The sequence below is a fragment of the Sus scrofa genome, chromosome 17 (assembly GCF_054392235.1).
Source record: "Sus scrofa isolate SSC_HxYL_T2T_F1_AM1 chromosome 17, Sscrofa_HxYL_maternal_Yorkshire_Landrace_v2.0, whole genome shotgun sequence".
Lineage (NCBI taxonomy): Eukaryota > Metazoa > Chordata > Mammalia > Artiodactyla > Suidae > Sus > Sus scrofa.
The window spans coordinates 20195525-20217009 of NC_139399.1; the positions used below are offsets into that span (position 1 = coordinate 20195525).

At 40.0% G+C, this 21485-nt stretch overlaps 1 protein-coding gene and 1 long non-coding RNA gene across 13 annotated transcripts in view; both read left to right on the plus strand.

Moving 5' to 3' along the window:
* Positions 1-21485, plus strand: part of PSD3 (pleckstrin and Sec7 domain containing 3) — a 626723-nt gene that overhangs the window by 510967 nt on the left and 94271 nt on the right. The gene's annotated exons all lie outside the window — the stretch shown is intronic.
* LOC146395157 (uncharacterized) lies at positions 1817-16940 on the plus strand. The gene is made up of 2 exons (XR_014832766.1): positions 1817-6180; positions 15579-16940. It is a non-coding gene; the product is annotated as an uncharacterized LOC146395157 (long non-coding RNA).

A 21485-nucleotide genomic window follows, 5' to 3' on the forward strand; every position in this document is an offset into this window, starting at 1 on the left:
GGAGCTGTGCTATAGGTTGCAGAGGCCGGCAGCTGTACCTCCAATTCGACCCCTCGCCTGGGAACTTCCGTACTCTGCAGGTGCAGCCCTAAGGGGTGAAAAAAAAGAAGACTGGATCAGCAACTTGGAGGGCAGGGGAGTGACAGAACAGCAAAAAGAAAAGAGAATTTTTTTAAATGAGCACATTTTGAGGTACCTGTGGGATGACATCAAGTGCACTAACATCCACATTAGACAAGTCCCAAAAGGAGAAGAAAGGCAGGAAGGGCAGAAATAAGACACGTGAAAGTGCATACTGCCTATGTTCTCAGCTAGGAGTTACTACCTTTAGGTTTTAATACATTTTGAGTTGATTTTTGTATATGGTGTGAGAGAATGTTCTAATATCATTCTTTTATGTATAGCTGTCCAGTTTTCTCAGCACCATTTATCGAAGAGACTGTCTTTTCTCCACTGTTTATTCTTGCCTCTTTCGTCACAGGTTAATTGACCATTATTTCTGGACCTCTATTCTGTTCCATCGATCTATGTGAATGCTTTTATGCCAATTTTGATTGCTATAGCTTTGTAGTATAGTCTGAAGTTGTGCATGATACTCAAGCTTTTTTTGTTTTATCCCCAAAATAGATTTTGCTATTATCATTCTCTTGTGGTTCCATAAAAATTTTAGATTCTGTAAAAAATACCAGTAGTGTTTTGATAGGAATTGCATTAAAATGTGTAGATTGCTTTGGGTATTATGGATGTTTTAAGAATATTAATTATTCCTATTCTTGAACATGGGATATCTTTCTGTTTATTTGTATCATCTTAGGTTTCCTTCATCAGTGTCTTATAATTTTCAGAATATAGGTCTTTCACCTCTTTGGTTAAGTTAATTCCTAGGTATGTTATTCTTTTAGATACAATTTCAAGCAGGATTTCTTTTCTCTTTCATTAGTTCATTTTTAACGTATAGAAAAGTAACATATTTCTGTATATTAATCTTGTATCCTGCAACTTTACTGAATTCATTTATTAGTTTCAATAAATAGTTTTTTAGTGGAGATTATAGGGTAGTCTATATATAGTTATGTCACCTGGAAATTGAGAGTTTTACTTCTTCCCTTTCAATTTGTATGATTTTATTTCTTTTTCCTTGTCTGATTGCTGCAATTAATAATTCTATTATTGGGAGTTCCCATTGTGGCACAGCAGAAAGGAATCTGACTAGTATCCATGAGGATGCAGGTTTGATCCCTGGCTTTGCTCAGTGAGTGGGTTAATGATCTGGCATTGCTGTGATCTGTGGTGTAGGTCGCAGACGCGACTCGGATCATGAGTTGCTGTAGCTGTGGTGTAGGCTGGTGGCTGCAGCTCCAATTCAACCCCTAGCCTGAGAACTTCCATATGCCACGGGTGCAGCCCTAAAAAGCAAAAAAAAAAAAAAAAATTCTAATATTATGTTAAATAGAAATTACAAGAGTGGGCATCCTTTTAGAGGAGAAGCTTTTAGCTTTTCACCAATTAGCGTGATATTAGCTGTGATTTTGCTTTTTAAAAAAGCCTTTATTATGTTATGATATGTTCCATCTATCCCAACTTTGTTGAGAGTTTTTATCATGAATGGGTATTGAATTTTCTAACGTATTTTCTACATTCTACATATATTGAGATTATCATGTGATTTTTATGCTTTGTTTGGGTAACACAGTGTATGACATTGATTTGTTTTGTGGATAGTGGGCCATCCTTGCATCCCTTGAATAAATCCCACTTGGTCATGGTATATGACCCTTTTATATTATATATATTACTGAATTTGGTTTGCTAATGTGTTTTTGAAGATTTTTGCGTCTATGTTAATCAAAGATTTTGGCCTGTAATTTTCTTTTTCTGTTTTTGGAGTGTCTTTTTCTGGCTTTGGTGTCAGGATGATGGTGGCCTCTCAGAAAGTACTTGGGAGTGTTTCCTCCTCTTTAGTTTTTTCAGAATAGTTTGAGAAGGGTTCTTCTTTATACGTTTGTAAGAAATGCTCTGTAGAGACATCTAATTCTGGACTTTTCTTCGTTGTGAGTTTTTTGATTACTAACTCAAGTTCAATGTCTGTTCAGATTATCTACTTCTTCCTGATGTGGTGTGGGAAGTCTTTATGTTAGAAATTTGTCTGTTTCTTCTAGAAATTTGTCCAATTTGTTAACATATGACTGTTCTTAATATTCTCTTATCATTTCTCATATTTCTTTGATATTGGTTGTAATCTCTTTAATTTCTTATTTTGTTTATTTGGGTCCACTTTGGGGGGGTTCACTTTTTTCTTCATGGGCCTGGCTAAGATTTTATTAATTTTATGTGTTTTTTTCTAAAACTAACTATTAGTGTCATTGATTTTTTTTCTGTTGCTTTTCATATTTTTCTTCTTCCCAGTCTGTTTTTCATTGTTTTCTTCCATTTGCTGACTTTGAGCTTTGTTTTTTCTTCTTTTTCTAACTTCTTTAAAAGCTTGGTTTGGTTGATACTTTTCCTGTTTCTTGAGGTGTGTGTTGTTATCAATTTCTCTTTTAGAACTGCTTTTTCTCTGATGTCATAGAAAATTGTATTTCTATTTTCATTTATCTCAAGATATTTTCTAATTTCCTCTTTGATTACTTCACTGAACCATTGGTAAGACCCCAGTGGATTTGTAGATTCCTTATTAATTTTTTTGTTTAAAAATAAAAGCACTTGGAGTTCCCGTCGTGGCACAGTGGTTAACGAATCCGACCAGGAACCATGAGGTTGCGGGTTCGGTCCCTGCCCTTGCTCAGTGGGTTAACGATCCAGCGTTGCCGTGAGCTGTGGTGTAGGTTGCAGACGCGGCTCGGATCCCGCGTTGCTGTGGCTCTGGTGTAGGCCGGTGGCTACAGCTCCGATTCAGCCCCTAGCCTGGGAACCTCCATATGCCGCGGGAGCGGCCCAAGAAATAGCAACAACAACAACAACAACAACAAAAAAAAAAGACAAAAGACAAAAAGACAAAAAAAAATAAATAAATAAAAGCACTTGTTATGAGTAAGACAGAATATAGGAAATTCATGATTTACAGCTGCTTTTTAGAGCAAAGTAGAAAGATTATCTGCTCTCAGCAGATAGATATTGTAAGGTGTTGAGATATCTAGAATCTCAGTAGAATGTACTCTACTAGGAGTCATTTTAAATGTTCAGAATATTCATACATGAATCATTCCTCTCACAAGCAAGACAGAACCTTGCTATGTCTCTTCTATTTTACTTTAACAAAATTACATGTATGTCTGTGTGGTTCAGGGTACACAGGAAAGTCCTACTTAGGTGGGCTGTTAACTTTATTTACAGAATCCTTTTATGAGGGTATTATATTAATTTATATCTTCTCCCATGTGCAGGGAAAACAGCTTTGCTTCTGGGAGGTCACTGGCATTTATGGTACCTTTAAAAGCAGTAAAATCCCACAGTGTTGCAATAAGGAATAATGTACTTTTAAGTATAAGGTCACATGGGCATTTCATTAACCTTCGTAATATGAAGAATACTTGTTTTGCAGGGTTGAATATTTTCATTCCTAACTTATAATCAGGGATTTACTGAGCCATACTTTGTTGAACATTTCTCTAATTATCATTCTCCTGTTGTTGTTTTTGTTTTGGAGTTTTTCTTTTTTTTTATTTTACATCTTTAAAAAAATTTTTAAAGTATACTTGATTTACAATTGTTGTGCCAATTTCTGGTGTACAGCAAAGTGAGTCAGTTGTACATATATATGTCCATACATACATACATATATATACTAATATGTGTGTGTGTTTATATATACATGCACATTCTTTTTTATATTATTTTACATCATGGTCTATGCCAAGAGATGGGATATAGTTTCCTGTGCTATATATAGGATCTTATTGTCTATCCATTCTAAATCTAACAGTCTGCATCTACTAACCCCAAACTCCCTGTCCATCCCACTCCCTCCCACCCCAACATGGCAACAGCAGATCTGTTCTCCATGTCTGTAATTCTATTTCTATTTCTCAGGTAGGCTCATTTGTGCCATATTTTCAACTCTACGTATGTGATATCATATGGTATTTGCCTTTTTCTTTCTGACTTACTTTACTTAGTGTGAGAATCTCTAGTTGCATCCATGTTGCTACAAATGGCATTATTTCATTCTTTTTTTATGGCTGACTAGTGTGTGTGTACCAGATCCTATTAATCCATTCATCTCTCAGTGGACATTTAGGTTGTTTCCATGTTTGCCTATTGTGAATAATGTTTCAGTGAACATAGGGGTGCATATATCTTTTTGAATAAAAGTTTTGTCCAGATATATACTCTGTAGTGGGATTACTGGATCATATAGTAGTTCCATTTTTAGTTTTCTTAGGAATGTCCATGCTGTTGTGGAGTGGTTATACTTGTCTTCAGTTTTAATATGTTTTAGAATATACAAGCTTCTCTAGAAGCAACCCTTTTTAAAAGAAATGTGATGGATGCCACATATGTAATTAAAAATTTTTTAGTAGCTACATCATAAAAGTTAAAAAAAGGTAAAATTATTTTGTAAGTATATTTTTATGCAACCCAGTGTATCCAGAATATTATCATTTTAATATGTAATCAGTATAAACATTATTGAAATATTTTCCTTTTTTTTCTACTGAGTCTTTTGAAACATGGCATATACATCTCAATTTGGACTACCCACATTTCAAGTCCTCAGCCTTATGTGGCCAGTGGCTACCATATTACATAGTATAACTCTACTCCTTTGGGCTGGTGTTTATATAGAGAAAAATCATAATTGCATCCCCACAACTCAGTAGAACATTTTAAACAAGAAACTATATCTGGAAATTCTCAAATGACATTACAGTGCAGTCAGCAGAATACCAGCCATATGTAGTTGTTTGAAAAGTGTGTCCAATGTCAGGAGGCCGAGGGTGTTCTGCTGCAGAGAGAAACTTTGTTACTGAACACAATGCATTTGTTTGTTAAAAAATATGATGATTATTTGGTGCTGTGAAAACAATATCTTAAGCATTTTATATCTTATGTCAGTGATTATATATGGTCATTTTTACTGTAGTTTGCTACTTTTTAGGAAATTATTTGGAATTTTCATGTAACACATTGTATTTTCCCTTTCAAATACCAGGACGTAGAGCCCTTTTTACATTTTACAAGCAAACATCTAAGTTTTGGAGAATTACTTATATTAAGTGAGCGATGCCTTTGATGCCAGCTCTGTAGAACAGTGCTTTTTTTTGTTTGTTTGTTTGTTTTTCCCACTGTACAGCATGGGGACCCAGTTACACATGCATGTATACATACTTTTTCCTCCCATTGTCATGCTGTGAAGTAAGTATCTAGACATAGTTCTCAGTGCTGCACAGCAGATCTCATTTTAAATCCATTCCAAGAGCAATAGTTTGCATCTGTTACCCCAAGCTCCCAATCCCTCCCACTCCCTCCCTCTCCCCCCAGACAACCACAGGTCTCTTCTCCAAGTCCATGATTTTCTTTTCTTTGGAAAGGTTCATTTGTGCTGTATATTAGATTCCAGATATGAGTGATAATGTATAGTATTTGTCTTTCTCTTTCTGACTTATTTCACTCAGCGTGAGAGTCTCTAGTGCTTTTCAAGTTGTGTTTGTGTTCACTGGAATTGTATCTCTGCATAGGGCCTCAGGATTCTAAAATAATTTGATTCTACATTTACTGTAAACTCTTTTCAACCTAAAATACAAAATGTGTTACATATACTAAATTCTTACTTATTTATGCATCAGCATATTAATTTATAAATCTCAGAGTAAAGTTTTACTGCTATCTCCTTTTTTCTATGAAAAAGTGCCTTGAATTTGCCAAGTTTGAATTTTAAAATAAAACTTATTTGTAAGTACTTTTTTGCATGAATCAGAATTTCTACAAAACTATAACCAACCAAAGTACAGAATTGAACAGAGTGCCAAGGCTGATTACTACTGTAATACACTCTAAATTGAGTGTTTGTAAAAAACCATCCCATCTTTGTAATTGGTGTGCTTTATAATAAATATACAGTAGCATTTATGAAGCAAAACTGTGCTTCATCAGCTACCTACTCCAGGATTTTGTTGAGTTTACTCAACAGAAAAGAATTAAACTGCTTAAAAAATAAATTTAGAAACAATGGCTGTGGTAGTCATTTCTTTTTTTTTTTTTTTTTTTTTTTTTTTTTTTATTAAATTTTATTTTATTTTCCCACTGTACAGCAAGGGGGTCAGGTTATCCTTACATGTATACATTACAATTACAGTTTTTCCCCCCACCATTTCTTCTGTTGCAACATGAGTATCTAGACATAGTTCTCAATGCTATTCAGCGGGATCTCCTTGTAAATCTATTCTACGTTGTGACTGATAAGCCCAAGCTCCCGATCCCTCCCACTCCCTCCCCCTCCCATCAGGCAACCACAAGTCTCTTCTCCAAGTCCATGATTGATTTTCTTTTCTGAGGAGATGTTCATTTGTGCTGGATATTAGATTCCAGTTATAAGTGATGTCATATGGTATTTGTCTTTGTCTTTCTGGCTCATTTCACTCAGTATGAGATTCTCTAGTTCCATCCATGTTGCTGCAAATGGCATGATGTCATCCTTTTTAATGGCTGAGTAGTATTCCATCGTGTATATATACCACATCTTCCGAATCCAATCCTCTGTCGATGGACATTTGGATTGTTTCCATGTCCTGGCTATTGTGAATAGTGCTGCAATGAACATGCGGGTGCATGTGTCTCTTTTAAGTAGAGCTTTGTCCGGATAGATGCCCAAGAGTGGGATTGCAGGGTCATATGGAAGTTCTATGTATAGATTTCTAAGGTATCTCCAAACTGTTCTCCATAGTGGCTGTACCAGTTTACATTCCCACCAACAGTGCAGGAGGGTTCCCTTTTCTCCACAGCCCCTCCAGCACTTGTTATTTGTGGATTTATTAATGATGGCCATTCTGACTGGTGTGAGGTGGTATCTCATGGTAGTTTTGATTTGCATTTCTCTTATAATCAGCGATGTTGAGCATTTTTTCATGTGTTTGTTGGCCATCTGTATATCTTCTTTGGAGAAATGTCTATTCAGGTCTTTTGCCCATTTTTCCATTGATTGATTGGTTTTTTTGCTGTTGAGTTGTATAAGTTGCTTGTATATTCTAGAGATTAAGCCCTTGTCAGTTGCATCATTTGAAACTATTTTCTCCCATTCTGTAAGTTGTCTTTTTGTTTTCTTTTGGGTTTCCTTTGCTGTGCAAAAGCTTTTCAGTTTGATGAGGTCCCATGGGTTTATTTTTGCTCTAGTTTCTATTGCTTTGGGAGACTGACCTGAGAAAATATTCATGATGTTGATGTCAGAGAGTGTTTTGCCTATGTTTTCTTCTAGGAGTTTGATGGTGTCCTGTCGTATATTTAAGTCTTTCAGCCATTTGGAGTTTATTTTTGTGCATGGTGTGAGGGTGTGTTCTAGTTTCATTGCTTTGCATACAGCTGTCCAGGTTTCCCAGCAATGCTTGCTGAATAGACTTTCCTTTTCCCATTTGATGTTCTTGCCTCCCTTGTCAAAGATTAATTGACCATAGGTGTCAGGGTTAATTTCCAGATTCTCTATTCTGTTCCATTGGTCTGTCTGTCTGTTTTGATACCAGTACCACACTGTTTTGATGACTGTGGCTTTGTAGTATTTCTTGAAGTCTGGGAGAGTTATGCCTCCTGCTTGGTTTTTGTTTCTCAGGATTGCTTTGGCGATTCTGGGTCTTTTGTTGTTCCATATAAATGTTTGGATTGTTTGTTCTAGTTCTGTGAAAAATGTCATGGGTAATTTGATAGGGATTGCATTGAATCTGTAGATTGCTTTGGGTAGGATGGCCATTTTCACAATATTGATTTTTCCAATCCAGGAACATGGAATATCTTTCCATTTTTTTACATCTTCTTTGATTTCTTTGATTAAGGTTTTATAGTTCTCGGCATATAGGTCCTTTACCTCTTTGGTTAGGTGTATTCCGAGGTATTTGATTTTGTGAGGTACAATTTTAAAAGGTATCGTATTTTTGTATTCCTTTTCTAATGCTTCATTGCTGGTATACAGAAATGCAACTGACTTCTGAATGTTAATCTTATATCCTGCCACTTTGCTGAATTTATTAATCAGTTCAAGGAGTTTTGGGGTTGAGTCCTTAGGGTTTTCTAGGTATAGAATCATGTCATCTGCATACAGTGACAGTTTGATCTCTTCTCTTCCTATATGGATGCCTTTGATTTCTTTTGTTTGTCTAATTGCTGTGGCTAAGACTTCCAAAACTATGTTGAAGAGCAGTGGTGAGAGTGGGCATCCCTGTCTTGTTCCAGATTTGAGTGAGAAGGCTTTCAGTTTTTCCCCATTGAGGATTATATTTGCTGTGGGTTTATCATAAATGGCTTTGATTATATTCAGGAATGTTCCCTCTATACCCACTTTGGCGAGGGTCTTGATCATGAATGGATGTTGAACTTTGTCAAATGCTTTTTCTGCATCTATTGAGATGATCATATGATTTTTGACTTTTTTTTTGTTAATGTGGTGTATGATGTTGATTGATTTGCGTATGTTGAACCATCCTTGTGAACCTGGGATGAACCCAACCTGGTCATGGTGTATAATTTTTTTGATATGTTGTTGGATTCGGTTGGCTAAGATTTTGTTGAGAAGTTTTGCATCTATATTCATCAATGATATTGGGCGATAGTTTTCTTTTTTGGTGGTATCTCTGCCTGGTTTTGGAATGAGGGTGATGGTGGCCTCATAGAATGTCTTTGGGAGTATTCCTTCTTCTTCAACCTTTTGAAAGAGTTTAAGGAGGATGGGCACCAATTCCTCTTTATATGTTTGATAGAATTCACCTGTGAAGCCATCTGGTCCTGGGCTTTTATTTGTAGGGAGTGATTTTATGACCTCTTCAATTTCATTTCTAGTGATTGGTCTGTTCAGTTGGTCTGTTTCTGCTTGATTCAGTTTTGGCAGGCTGTAAGATTCTAGAAAATTGTCCATTTCTTCCAGATTGTCAAACTTATTGCCATATAGTTGTTCATAGTATTCTCTTATGGTTTTTTGTATTTCTGCTGTATCCGTTGTGATTTCTCCTTTTTCATTTATAATTTTGGTGATTTGGGTTCTTTCTCTCCTCTTTTTAGTGAGTCTGGCCAGGGGTTTATCAATTTTGTTCACCTTTTCAAAGAACCAGCTCTTGGTTTTATTAATTTTCTCTATTGTTTTTTGAGTCTCTATTTTATTGATTTCTTCTTTGATCTTTACAATTTCCTTCCTTCTGCTGACTTTAGGACTTCTTTGTTCTTCTTTTTCTAATTCATTTAGGTGGAGGGTTAAGTTGTCAATTTGGGATCTTTCTTCTTTTTTGAGAAAGGCCTGGATTGCTATAAATTTCCCTCTGAGCACTGCTTTCGCAGCATCCCATAGATTTTGAGAGGTTATGTCTTCATTATCATTTGTTTCAAGATAGTTTTTAATTTCCTTCTTGATTTCCTCATTGACCCATTGGTTTTTTAGTAGCATGTTGTTTAGTCTCCATGGAGTAGGTTTTTTCTCTTTCCTTTTCCCATGGTTGATTTCTAATTTCATGGCATTGTGGTCAGAGAAGATACTTGAGATAATTTCTATGCTCCTAAATTTATTGAGATTCGCTTTATGTCCCAATATGTGGTCGATTCTTGAGAATGTTCCATGAGCATTTGAGAAGAATGTGTATTCTGATTTTTTTGGATGTAGTGTCCTGAAGATATCAATTAAGTCTAACTTTTCTATTGTTTCCTTTAGGATCTCTGTTGCTTTATTGGTTTTCTGTCTAGAGGATCTGTCCATTGATGTGAGGGGGGTATTTAGGTCTCCTACTATGATTGTATTCTCATCAATATCTCCCTTTATGTCTGTTAATATTTGTTGTATGTATCTGGGTGCTCCTATGTTTGGGGCATATATGTTGATGATAGTAACATCCTCTCCTTGGATGGATCCCTTAATCATTAAATAGTGTCCTTCTTTGTCTTTCTTTATGTCTTTTGTTTTAAAGTCTATTTTGTCTGATATGAGCGTTGCAACTCCTGCTTTTCTGTCATGTCTATTGGCATGAAATACTTTTCCCCAGCCTTTCACTTTCAATCTATATGTATCTTTTGTCCTAAGGTGAGTTTCTTGTAGGCAGCATATTGAAGGTTTTTGCCGTTTTATCCACTCAGCCATTCTGTGTCTTTTGATTGGGGCATTCAGTCCATTGACATTTAAGGTGATAATTGATAGATGATTATTTATTGCCATTTGATCCTCGTGTTCCAGTTGATTCTATGGTTCTCCATTCTTCTTTTTTTTTTTTTTTTTGGTTGGATGGTCTCCTGTTATTATCTGCTTGAGTGTATTTTTTTTTTTTCATTTTTTGCAAATGCAATATTTGGTTTTGGCTTGTGGTTGCCCTGTTTTTTAAGTATGCTAACCCCTTCCCATAATTGTGTGTTTTAGCCTGATGGTCCTGTAAGTTCAAACACTTCATTATTATATTAAAATTAAGAAGAGAGACATACATACAAACAAAAAGGATTATTTACCTCCTAACATCCCTTGCCCACATTTTATGGTTTTGATGACTCTTTTATTTTTTTCTTTTTAATTTTATTTTGTTTGAAGCATGTTCATGATTAAATCTGTATGCTGGCTTATTTGAGTGACTGCTCTCTGATTGTATCTTCCTCAGTCCTAGTTCTTCCTCTTCTTCTTCTTCTTCTTTTTTTTTTTTTTCTTTTCTTTTTTCTTCCCTTTCCTTCCTTTCTTTTTGGTTTAGAGAAGCCCTTTCAATATTTCCTTTAACCTGGGTTTTGTGTTGCTGTATTCTTTAAGTTTTTGTTTGTTGGGAAAAATTTTTATTTCCCCTTCTATTTTAAATGATATTCTTGCTGGATAAAGTATTCTAGGTTGCATATTTTTTCCTTTGAGCACTTTAAATATCTCTTGCCATTCCCTCCTGGCCTGTAGTGTTTCTGTAGAGAAATCAGCTGATATTCTTATGGGGGTTCCCTTGTAGGTAACATTCTGTTTTTCTCTTGCTGCCTTTAGGATCCTCTCTTTATCACTAACTTTTGCCATTTTTATTATGATGTGTCTTGGTGTGGGTCTGTTTGGGTTCAGTTTGTTTGGGGCCCTCTGTGCTTCTTGTATCTTGAATCCAGTATCCTTTAGATTTGGGAAGTTTCCAGCGATAATTTCTTCAAATATATTTTCCATTCCTTTATCTTTTTCTACTCCTTCTGGAATTCCTATTATGCGTAGATTGGCCCGTTTTATATTATCCCATAGGTCTCTTATATTGCTTTCCAGTTTTTTGATTCGGTTTTCTGTCTGTTGACCAGATTGAGTGATTTCCATTATTCTATCTTCCATATCACTGATTCGTTCTTCTGCATTATTCATTCTGGTTTTTACTGCCCCTAGTTCAGTTTGCATCTCTGCAAATGAATGTTCTAGTTTTTCTTGGCTCCTCCTTATATTTTCTAGCTCCTTTCTGAGGGTATCTGCATTGCTGTTCATATCTTCTCTTAATTCCTTCAGTATTTTCACTATTTCTCTTTTGAACTCCAGGTCTGTCAGACTGCAGATATCAGTTTCATTGTTGACTGTTTTAGGTGAGTTCTCCTGTTGGTTTGACTGGGGGTGGTTTCTCAGCTTCTTCATCTTGCTTGTTGTCTTCTTTCTCCTGAGGGAGTTGTACTCTCTGTTATCGGGTAGTGTTTGCCTTGTCACTGCCCTGGAATATTTCCTGAGGGTTGTCGTTGTTGGTCAATCTTTTTTTGAGGCAGTGTGGCTTTTCTGGAGTGTTGATGGGACTAACAGTGTTTCTTTGAAGCAAAGGAGGACTTCCTGAGGGCAGACAGGACTGGGAGGTCCACCCCACGATGGTAGCAGATTTCACTTGGTTCTCAGCACCCCCTGGGGTCTTGGGCGGGTAGCAGGGCCCTTGGAGACTCAAGAGGTTCCTCCCCAGGGCAGCCCGACTCAGAAAGACCGTCTGAGATCTTTTCCCGATTCCGCCAGGCTTGTTGCAGCTTTTCTGGGCTGCAGGGGGTCCTGCCTGGAGCTGGCAGTCCTATGCAGCTGGTCCACTAGGTCTCAGCACCCCTTGGGGTCTTGGGCGGGTAGCAGGGCCTTTGGAGACTCAAGAGGCTCCTCCCCAGAACAGCCCGACTCAGAAAGACCGTCTGAGATCTTTTCCCAAGTCGGCCAGGCTTGTTGCAGCTTTTCTGGGCTGCAGGGGGTCCTGCCTGGAGCTGGCAGTCCTATGCAGCTGGTCCACTAGGTCTCAGCACCCCCTGGGGTCTTGGGCGGGTAGCAGGGCCCTTGGAGACTCAAGAGGCTCCTCCCCAGGACAGCCCGACTCAGAAAGACCGTCTGGGATCTTTTCCCGATTCAGCCAGGCTTGTTGCAGCTTTTCTGGGCTGCAGGGGGTCCTGCCTGGAGCTGGCAGTCCTATGCAGCTGGTCCACTAGGTCTCAGCACCCCCTGGGGTCTTGGGCGGGTAGCAGGGCCCTTGGAGGCTCAAGAGGCTCCTCCCCAGGACAGCCCGACTCAGAAAGACCGTCTGAGATCTTTTCCCGATTCGGCCAGGCTTGTTGCAGCTTTTCTGGGCTGCAGGGGGTCCTGCCTGGAGCTGGCAGTCCTATGCAGCTGGTCCACTAGGTCTCAGCACCCCCTGGGGTCTTGGGCGGGTAGCAGGGCCCTTGGAGACTCAAGAGGCTCCTCCCCAGGACAGCCCGACTCAGAAAGACCGTCTGGGATCTTTTCCCAAGTCGGCCAGGCTTGTTGCAGCTTTTCTGGGCTGCAGGGGGTCCTGCCTGGAGCTGGCAGTCCTATGCAGCTGGTCCACTAGGTCTCAGCACCCCCTGGGGTCTTGGGCGGGTAGCAGGGCCCTTGGAGGCTCAAGAGGCTCCTCCCCAGGACAGCCCGACTCAGAAAGACCGTCTGAGATCTTTTCCCGATTCGGCCAGGCTTGTTGCAGCTTTTCTGGGCTGCAGGGGGTCCTGCCTGGAGCTGGCAGTCCTATGCAGCTGGTCCACTAGGTCTCAGCACCCCCTGGGGTCTTGGGCGGGTAGCAGGGCCCTTGGAGGCTCAAGAGGCTCCTCCCCAGGACAGCCCGACTCAGAAAGACCGTCTGAGATCTTTTCCCGATTCGGCCAGGCTTGTTGCAGCTTTTCTGGGCTGCAGGGGGTCCTGCCTGGAGCTGGCAGTCCTATGCAGCTGGTCCACTAGGTCTCAGCACCCCCTGGGGTCTTGGGCGGGTAGCAGGGCCCTTGGAGACTCAAGAGGCTCCTCCCCAGGACAGCCCGACTCAGAAAGACCGTCTGGGATCTTTTCCCAAGTCGGCCAGGCTTGTTGCAGCTTTTCTGGGCTGCAGGGGGTCCTGCCTGGAGCTGGCAGTCCTATGCAGCTGGTCCACTAGGTCTCAGCACCCCCTGGGGTCTTGGGCGGGTAGCAGGGCCCTTGGAGGCTCAAGAGGCTCCTCCCCAGGACAGCCCGACTCAGAAAGACCGTCTGAGATCTTTTCCCGATTCGGCCAGGCTTGTTGCAGCTTTTCTGGGCTGCAGGGGGTCCTGCCTGGAGCTGGCAGTCCTATGCAGCTGGTCCACTAGGTCTCAGCACCCCCTGGGGTCTTGGGCGGGTAGCAGGGCCCTTGGAGGCTCAAGAGGCTCCTCCCCAGGACAGCCCGACTCAGAAAGACCGTCTGAGATCTTTTCCCGATTCGGCCAGGCTTGTTGCAGCTTTTCTGGGCTGCAGGGGGTCCTGCCTGGAGCTGGCAGTCCTATGCAGCTGTTCCACTAGGTCTCAGCACCCCCTGGGGTCTTGGGCGGGTAGCAGGGCCCTTGGAGGCTCAAGAGGCTCCTCCCCAGGACAGCCCGACTCAGAAAGACCGTCTGAGATCTTTTCCCGATTCGGCCAGGCTTGTTGCAGCTTTTCTGGGCTGCAGGGGGTCCTGCCTGGAGCTGGCAGTCCTATGCAGCTGGTCCACTAGGTCTCAGCACCCCTTGGGGTCTTGGGCGGGTAGCAGGGCCCTTGGAGACTCAAGAGGCTCCTCCCCAGGACAGCCCGACTCCGAAAGACCGTCTGAGATCTTTTCCCGATTCGGCCAGGCTTGTTGCAGCTTTTCTGGGCTGCAGGGGGTCCTGCCTGGAGCTGGCAGTCCTATGCAGCTGGTCCACTAGGTCTTAGCACCCCCTAGGGTCTTGGGCGTGTAGCAAGGCCCTTGGAGACTCAAGAGGCTCCTCCCCGGGGGAGCCCGTCTCAGAAAAACCGTCAGAGAATTAGGTCGATCTATTCACGGCCTGGCTAGGCTTGTTCTAGCTTTTCTGGGCTGCAGGCCTTTTTTAGGGGGCTGGTGGTGTTTGGTGCTGCTCTGTGGAAGTGTAGCCCCTCCAAAGGGCAAGCAGGCCTGTGCAGGGAGAGCCCCTGCGGTGGTAGGCTTCAGGCAATTGTTGAGGCCAGCCCTCCTGGATGGCAGGCAGCCCCAGGTTCGGCGAGAGCGTAGGGGGTGGTGGGGGTGGGGGGAGGGAATGCACTGGGAAGCACAGCTTTCTGCTAGCTAGCGGGCCTGTAAGCTTGTTGTGGCGTGGGGGGTATTCTATGGGGACCCACCCCTTCTTCTCTCCCCTCCCCAGCACTGGCGCAGACCAGGCTCTTCTCCCAGGTTCCCTCTGAGGCGGCTTTCCACTTCCCCGCCCCTAGAGTATTGCTCCCTTCCTCTGCGACAGCTTTGTTTTCTAGTCTCCCAGGCAGTCTCTGCCCCGTCAAATGGTTTAGAGACCTCCCAAGCAGTTTCCGCTCTTCCCCGCCCCCCTAGCCCGGGGACTAATCTCTGGAGCCGAGGTCTCGGTGCCCAGCCCCCACCCAGGCGGCGCCCCCCGGCCCTTTCTTGGGGACTAACCTTCGGAGGCGAGGTCTCGGTGCCCAGCCCCAACCCAGGCGTCCCCCGGCCCCCTCTCGGGGACCAACCTTCAGAGCTGAGGTCTCGGTGCCCAGCCCCCACCCAGGCGTCCCCCGGCCCTTTCCCGGGGACTAACCTCTGGAGCCGAGGATTCGGTGCCCAGCCCCCACCCAGGCGTCTCAATTTTTGGTGACTGTGCCCGTAGTTCAGATGGTCCGTTGGGTTCTTGATCGTTTTTCCGTACTCCAACTTACTGCTACACTCTTCTCTGCATCTGGAGATTCCTCCGGTTCGTTTGATCTTTCGCCCGGTAGGTGACTTTCCAGGGTGCGGGATCCCTTTCCCCTCCGCAGTTCCCTTTCGGGAGCGCCCGTCCCGCTCGGATTCACCTTCTCTCACTCTCCTCTTTTCTCCCGTTCTGCCCAATAATGTCACGAATTTCTTGCCGTTATTGGAGATTAGGTTCCTCTGCCAGCGATTGGTTGTTGTTCTGTGCGAGTCATTTCTTCTGTAGATGTGCTTTTTTTGTTGTGTTTGTGGGAGAGGGCGAGCGTGTCCCCCTACTCCTCCGCCATCTTGTCCTCTCTCCTGTGGTAGTCATTTCTAGTGACTCTTGCTGTCTAAAATAGTTAACCTGTTTCCCAGGATAATCATTTTTTTATTCCTACTCACAACTCAGATCCTCCCACCAAAGTTAATGATTCCTGGAGTTCCCTGGTAGCCTAGCAGTTAAGGACTCAGCGCTGTCTCTGTTGTGTCATGGGTTTGATCCCTGGCCCAGGAACATGCCTCTAGTGTGGCAAAAAAAAAAAAAAAATCACTAACTCTTATTAAATCATGTCTGCTTTTTTCCCCTCAAAATGAGAAAATAATACTTTCAGTGTGACCATCCTAAGATACCACTTCATGGAAAAAGGGAAAAAAAAAAAAAAAAAACTTCACATAATTTACTATTACTTTTTCTCCAGACATACTATCTTTTTTTTTTATTTTATTTTATTTTTTGTCTTTTTGCTATTTCTTGGGCCGCTCCCGCGGCCTATGGAGGTTCCCAGGCTAGGGGTTGAATCGGAGCTGTAGCCACTGGCCTACACCAGAGCCACAGCAACGCGGGATCCAAGCCGCGTCTGCGACCTACACCACAGCTCATGGCAACACCGGATCGTCAACCCACTGAGCAAGGGCAGGGATCGAACCCGCAACCTCATGGTTCGTAGTCGGATTCGTTAACCACTGCGCCACGACGGGAACTCCCAGACATACTATCTTTAAAGCAATCAAAATTGTTTCAGAAATACCATGTGTTTCAAGTTCCCTCTTTCAGAATTTGGTTTATTCACATAAAAATAATGTAATCAAAACAATGTAAAAATGTATCTTCTCATTATCGAGTGTAGTAAGGATACAGTAGTAAGGCTGCTGTAGTAAGGATAGTAAGTACATAATTTTTGTAAGTACTTTGAAAATAGGTAAAATTGGGGAAAATACAATTATTTGGGAATAAACAGATTTAAGCTTGTTCATATCAAAATCTTCTTTGGATTATTGGCTGCATGGGGATAAAAAAATGATGTGAACACACAGAATGGAGTGTCATTCAATAAGCAATAATTGACTGAATCTGCAATTTTGTTTTTTAATTTTAGGTTATTACGTTTTGTTTCTGTAGTGAATCAAAATTTTTGTCTTAACAGTACTAAATCTTAATGCGGACAGTAGAACAACCTATATGAACACTGGGAATCTTTCTGGATTGATTTCAAACCGTGAAAGATCTGTAATACTATATTTTATATTGTCATGATGGTAGTTGCAAGCACAAATAAAACATAGAAACTAGAAATAAAAATGTAGCTTGAGACAAATGAAGATGAAAATACCAAAACTTACAGGATGCATAAAAAGCAGTCTACAGCAAAGAGGGAAGTTTATAGCAATAAACACTTACATTAAGAAAAAGGAAAGACCTCAGATAAACAACCTTATTTTACACCTTAAGAACTAAAAAAAGTAGAACAAACTAAACCCAAAGTTAGAAGAAGGAAGAAAATAACAAAGTCACAGTGAAAGTAAATGAAATAGAGCCTAAAAAGACAAAAATGATCATTGACACTAAGAACTAGGTTTTTTAAAACAAAATAGACAAACCATTAGCTAGATTTAACAAGAATAAAAGAGGACTCAAATGAGTTTGAAGTGAAACAGGAGACAGTATTGCTGATACCACAGGAATAAAAAGCATCATAAGAGAATAGTGTATGCCAACAAATTGGACGAAGTATAAGAAAAGGATAAACTCTTGGAAACATAATCTACCAAAATTAAATCATGAAAAAAGTAGAAGAATTGAGCAGATCAATTACTAGTAATTACTTGTACAGGCATTTGATTTCTGATTAAACAAACAAACAAAATAATGAATAATATCCAAGACCAGATGTCTTCATGGGAATTCTACTAAACATTCAAAGAAGAGTTAATGCCAGTCCTCAAATTATCCAAAAGATGAAGAGGATGGACTCTCCCAAACTCACTTTATGAGGACATCGTTACTCTGATACTAAAGCCAGACAAGAACACTTCAAGAAAAGAAAATCATAGGCCAATATCCATACTTAGCATAGATGAAAAAAAAAAAAAAAAGACCAATCCTCAACCAAATATTTAGGAAACTCAGTTCAACAATACATTAAAAGCATCATTCGTCAAGAGCAAGTAGGATTTATTCCAGGATTCAGGACTGATTCAGCAACTACACATCCATTAAATTTCATACACCACATTTAAAAAATGAAGGATAAAAATCATATAATCTCAGTAGATGCAGAGAAAGCATTTGACAAAATTCAACATCCATTCATGATAAAAACCCTCAAAAAAACTGGGTGTAGAAGGAACACAGTTCAACATAATAAAGGCCGTATGTGACAAACCCCCAGCAGATATCACGCTCAACCTTGAAAAGCTGAAAGCATTTCCTCTAAGATCAGGAACAAGATAAGGATGCCCACTTAGTTATTTAACACAGTAGTAGAAGACCTAGGCGTAGCAATTAGGCAAAAAATAATATAAAAGGCATCCAAATTTAAAAGGAAGAAGGATAAAAATCATATAATCTTGTATACTTGTCTTTATTTGCAGATGACATATTATATATAAAAACCCTAGAGAGTCTACCAGAAACCTATCAGAATTAATAAAGTACACGATATAAAATCAACATGCAAAAATCCGTTATATTTCTTTATTGGCAACTGTGAACTATCAGAAATAGAAATTACTGGAGTTCCCAATCTGGCTCAGCAGGTTAATTCAACATAGTCTCCCTGAGGATGCAGGATCCATCCCTGGCCTCTCTCAGTGGGTTAAGGATTTGGTATTGCCACAAGCCGTGGCAGAAGTCACAGATGGGGTTTGGATCCATTGTTGCTATTGCTGTGGCATAGGCTTCAGTGGCAGCTCTCATTCAGCTCTAGCCCAGGAATTTCCATAGTACCACAGGCGTAGCTGAATAGAAAGGAAGAGGGAGGGAAGGAGGAAATTAAGAAAACATGACTTTTATAATAACATCACACTAAATGAAGTCAGACAGAGAAAGAAAGACCAAGCATCAGTTACATGTGGAATCTTAAAAAAAAGAGATACAAATGAAGTTATTTGCAGAACAGAAACAGACTCACAGACCTCAAAAACAAATTTATGGTTACCAAAGGGACAGGTATTGGGAGAGGGGTGGATTGGGGTTTGGGATTGACATATGGCACACTGTGGTATATAGAATGGTTGGCCATCAGGGACCTGCTATAGAGCACAGGGAACTTTACCTAGTATTCTGTGATAATCTACATGAGAAAAGAAGCTGAAAGAGAATGGATTTGTGTATATGTATAACTGAATCACTTTGTTGTACAGCAGAAATTATCACAACATTATTAATCAGCTAAACTTCAATAAAAATTTTAAAAACTCAGTAGTATCAAAATTTGACCAAGGAGTTTAAAGGTCTGGACATTGAAATCTATAAGACATTAATGAAAGAAACTGAAGAGGACACAAATAAAAAATATTTTGCAGTAATGTATTTGAGTAATTAATATTGTTAGACATCCATAATACCCAAAGCAATATAAATATTTAGTACAATCCTTATCAAAATTCTGATGGAATTTTTCATAGCAATTTTCACTAAGATTTTTATGGAACTACAAAAGAACCCAAATAGCTAAAGCAATCTTGAGAAAAAAGAAGAAAGCTGGACGCATCACAATTCTTGATTTCAAACTATAAAATAATCAAAAGAGCATGGTATTGACACAAAAACAGATACATATGTCAATGGAACCCAGAAATTAAATCACACAAGGCAGCCAAGAATATACAATGGAGAACAGATTTTCACTTCAATAAATGGTTTTAGGAAAATAGGTATCTACATGCAAAAGAATGAAACTGGACCTCATCTTACACCAAGCAGAAAAATCAACTCAAAATGAATTAAAGCCTTTATATAAGGCCTGAAACCATAAAACGCCTAGGAAAAAACGTAGAAAGTAAACTCCTTGACATTGGTCTTGACAGTGATTTTTTTTTTTTTTGATTTGGCAACAAAAGCAAAAATAAATAAGTGGGGCTATGTTAAACTAAAAAGCTGTGCACAGCAAAGGAGATCATCAACAAAATGAAAAGGCAACCTATGGAATAAGGAAAATATTTGCAAATCCTATATCTGACAGGGTTACTGTCCAAAATATACACTAAATTTCTACATTTCATTAGCAAAAAGTCAAGTAATTCAATTTAAAAATTTGCAAAGGACCTAAGTAGATATTTTCCCAAAGAGACATACAAATGGCCAATAGGTGTATGAAAAGGTACTTAACATACCTAATTATGGAAATGCAAATCAAAAGCACATGAAATATCACCTCATACATGTTAGGATGTCTGTCATCAAAAATGTAAGAACTGGGAGTTCCTATTGTGGTGTAGCAGTAACAAACCCAACTAGTATCCATGGGAATTTGGGTTCAATCCCTGGCCTTGCACAGTGGCATTCCCGGGAGCTGTGGTGTAGATTGTAGACATGGCATGGATCCTGCATTGCTGTGGCTTTGGCATAGGCTAGCAGCTGCATCTCAGATTCAACACCTAGCCTGGGGACTTCCATATGCCACAGGTGTGGCTGTAAAGAGAAAAATCTGCGCATAGATATATATATATATATATATATACACATAGAGAGAGAGAGAGAGAGAGAGAGAGAATGGAGTTCCTGTTGTAGTTCAGCAATAATAAACCCGACTAGTATCCATTAGCACATGGGTTTGATCCCTGGCCTCACTCAGTGGGTTAAGGACCCGATATTACCATGAGCTGTGGTGTAGGTCTCAGATGCAGCTCGGATCTCACATTGCTGTGGCTGTGGCATAGCCTGGCAGCTCTGATTCTACCACTAGCCTGGCAACCTCTATATTCTGTGGCTACAGCCCTAAAAAAACAAAACAAACAAACAAAAATGTAAGAAGTAATATGCTGGCAAGGATGTGAAGAAAAGGGAACCCTGGTGCCCTCCTGGTGGAAATGTAAACTGGTACAGCCTCTATGAAAAACATTACAGAAGTTCTTCAAGAAATTAAAAATAGAATTACTATTATGTTGCAGCAGTCCTACTTTTGAATATATAGTCAAAGGGAAGAAATCCTTATTTCGGAGATATCCGTATATCCGTGTTCAGAAAATATTGTTTTCAGTAGCAAGCATGGAAACAACTAATCTCTGTCTACAGATGAATGGATAAAGAAGGTTTGATACATAATACTCAGGGCTACTATACAACCCTTAAAAGGGGAAATCCTGCCATTTTTTGACAACATGGATGAATCTGGTAGGCATTTATACTAAGTGAAATAAGTCAAAGAAAGATAAATACCATATGGAATCACTTATAAGTGGATTTTTTTTAAGTCTAACTTAGAGAAACAGAGTGTAAAAGTGGTTTCCAGGGCCTATAGGATGGTTGTTCAAAGAGGACAAACTTGCAGCTGAAAGATGAATAAGGTCTGAGGAAATAATTTGAAACATGGTGGCTACAATTGATAATTGCATTATAGAACTGAATTTACTAAGGGAGAAAAACTTAAAATTTCTTACCAAAAATAAATATATCAATAAATATGTGAAGTGTTGAATTTGTTAACTTGATGTTAGGGAACCTTTCACAATGTATACACATATCAAATTATCATGTACACTTAAAATATATAAATAAATAAATCATATTTCAATAAAGCTGGAGGTGGCATGGGGGAAGGTAGATGTATAAATAAACTTACACATCCATAAAATAGTACTCAGAAATAAGAGAGAAAAACTATTGAGTATCACAATATGGATGCATCTTAAATATGTTTTGCCAAGTAAAATAAACCATCTTTGTTACATTTTGAGACAAAAACCATTGGGAAGGAAGAGTCCAGTAGTTTCCACTGCTTCAGGGAGAGGCAG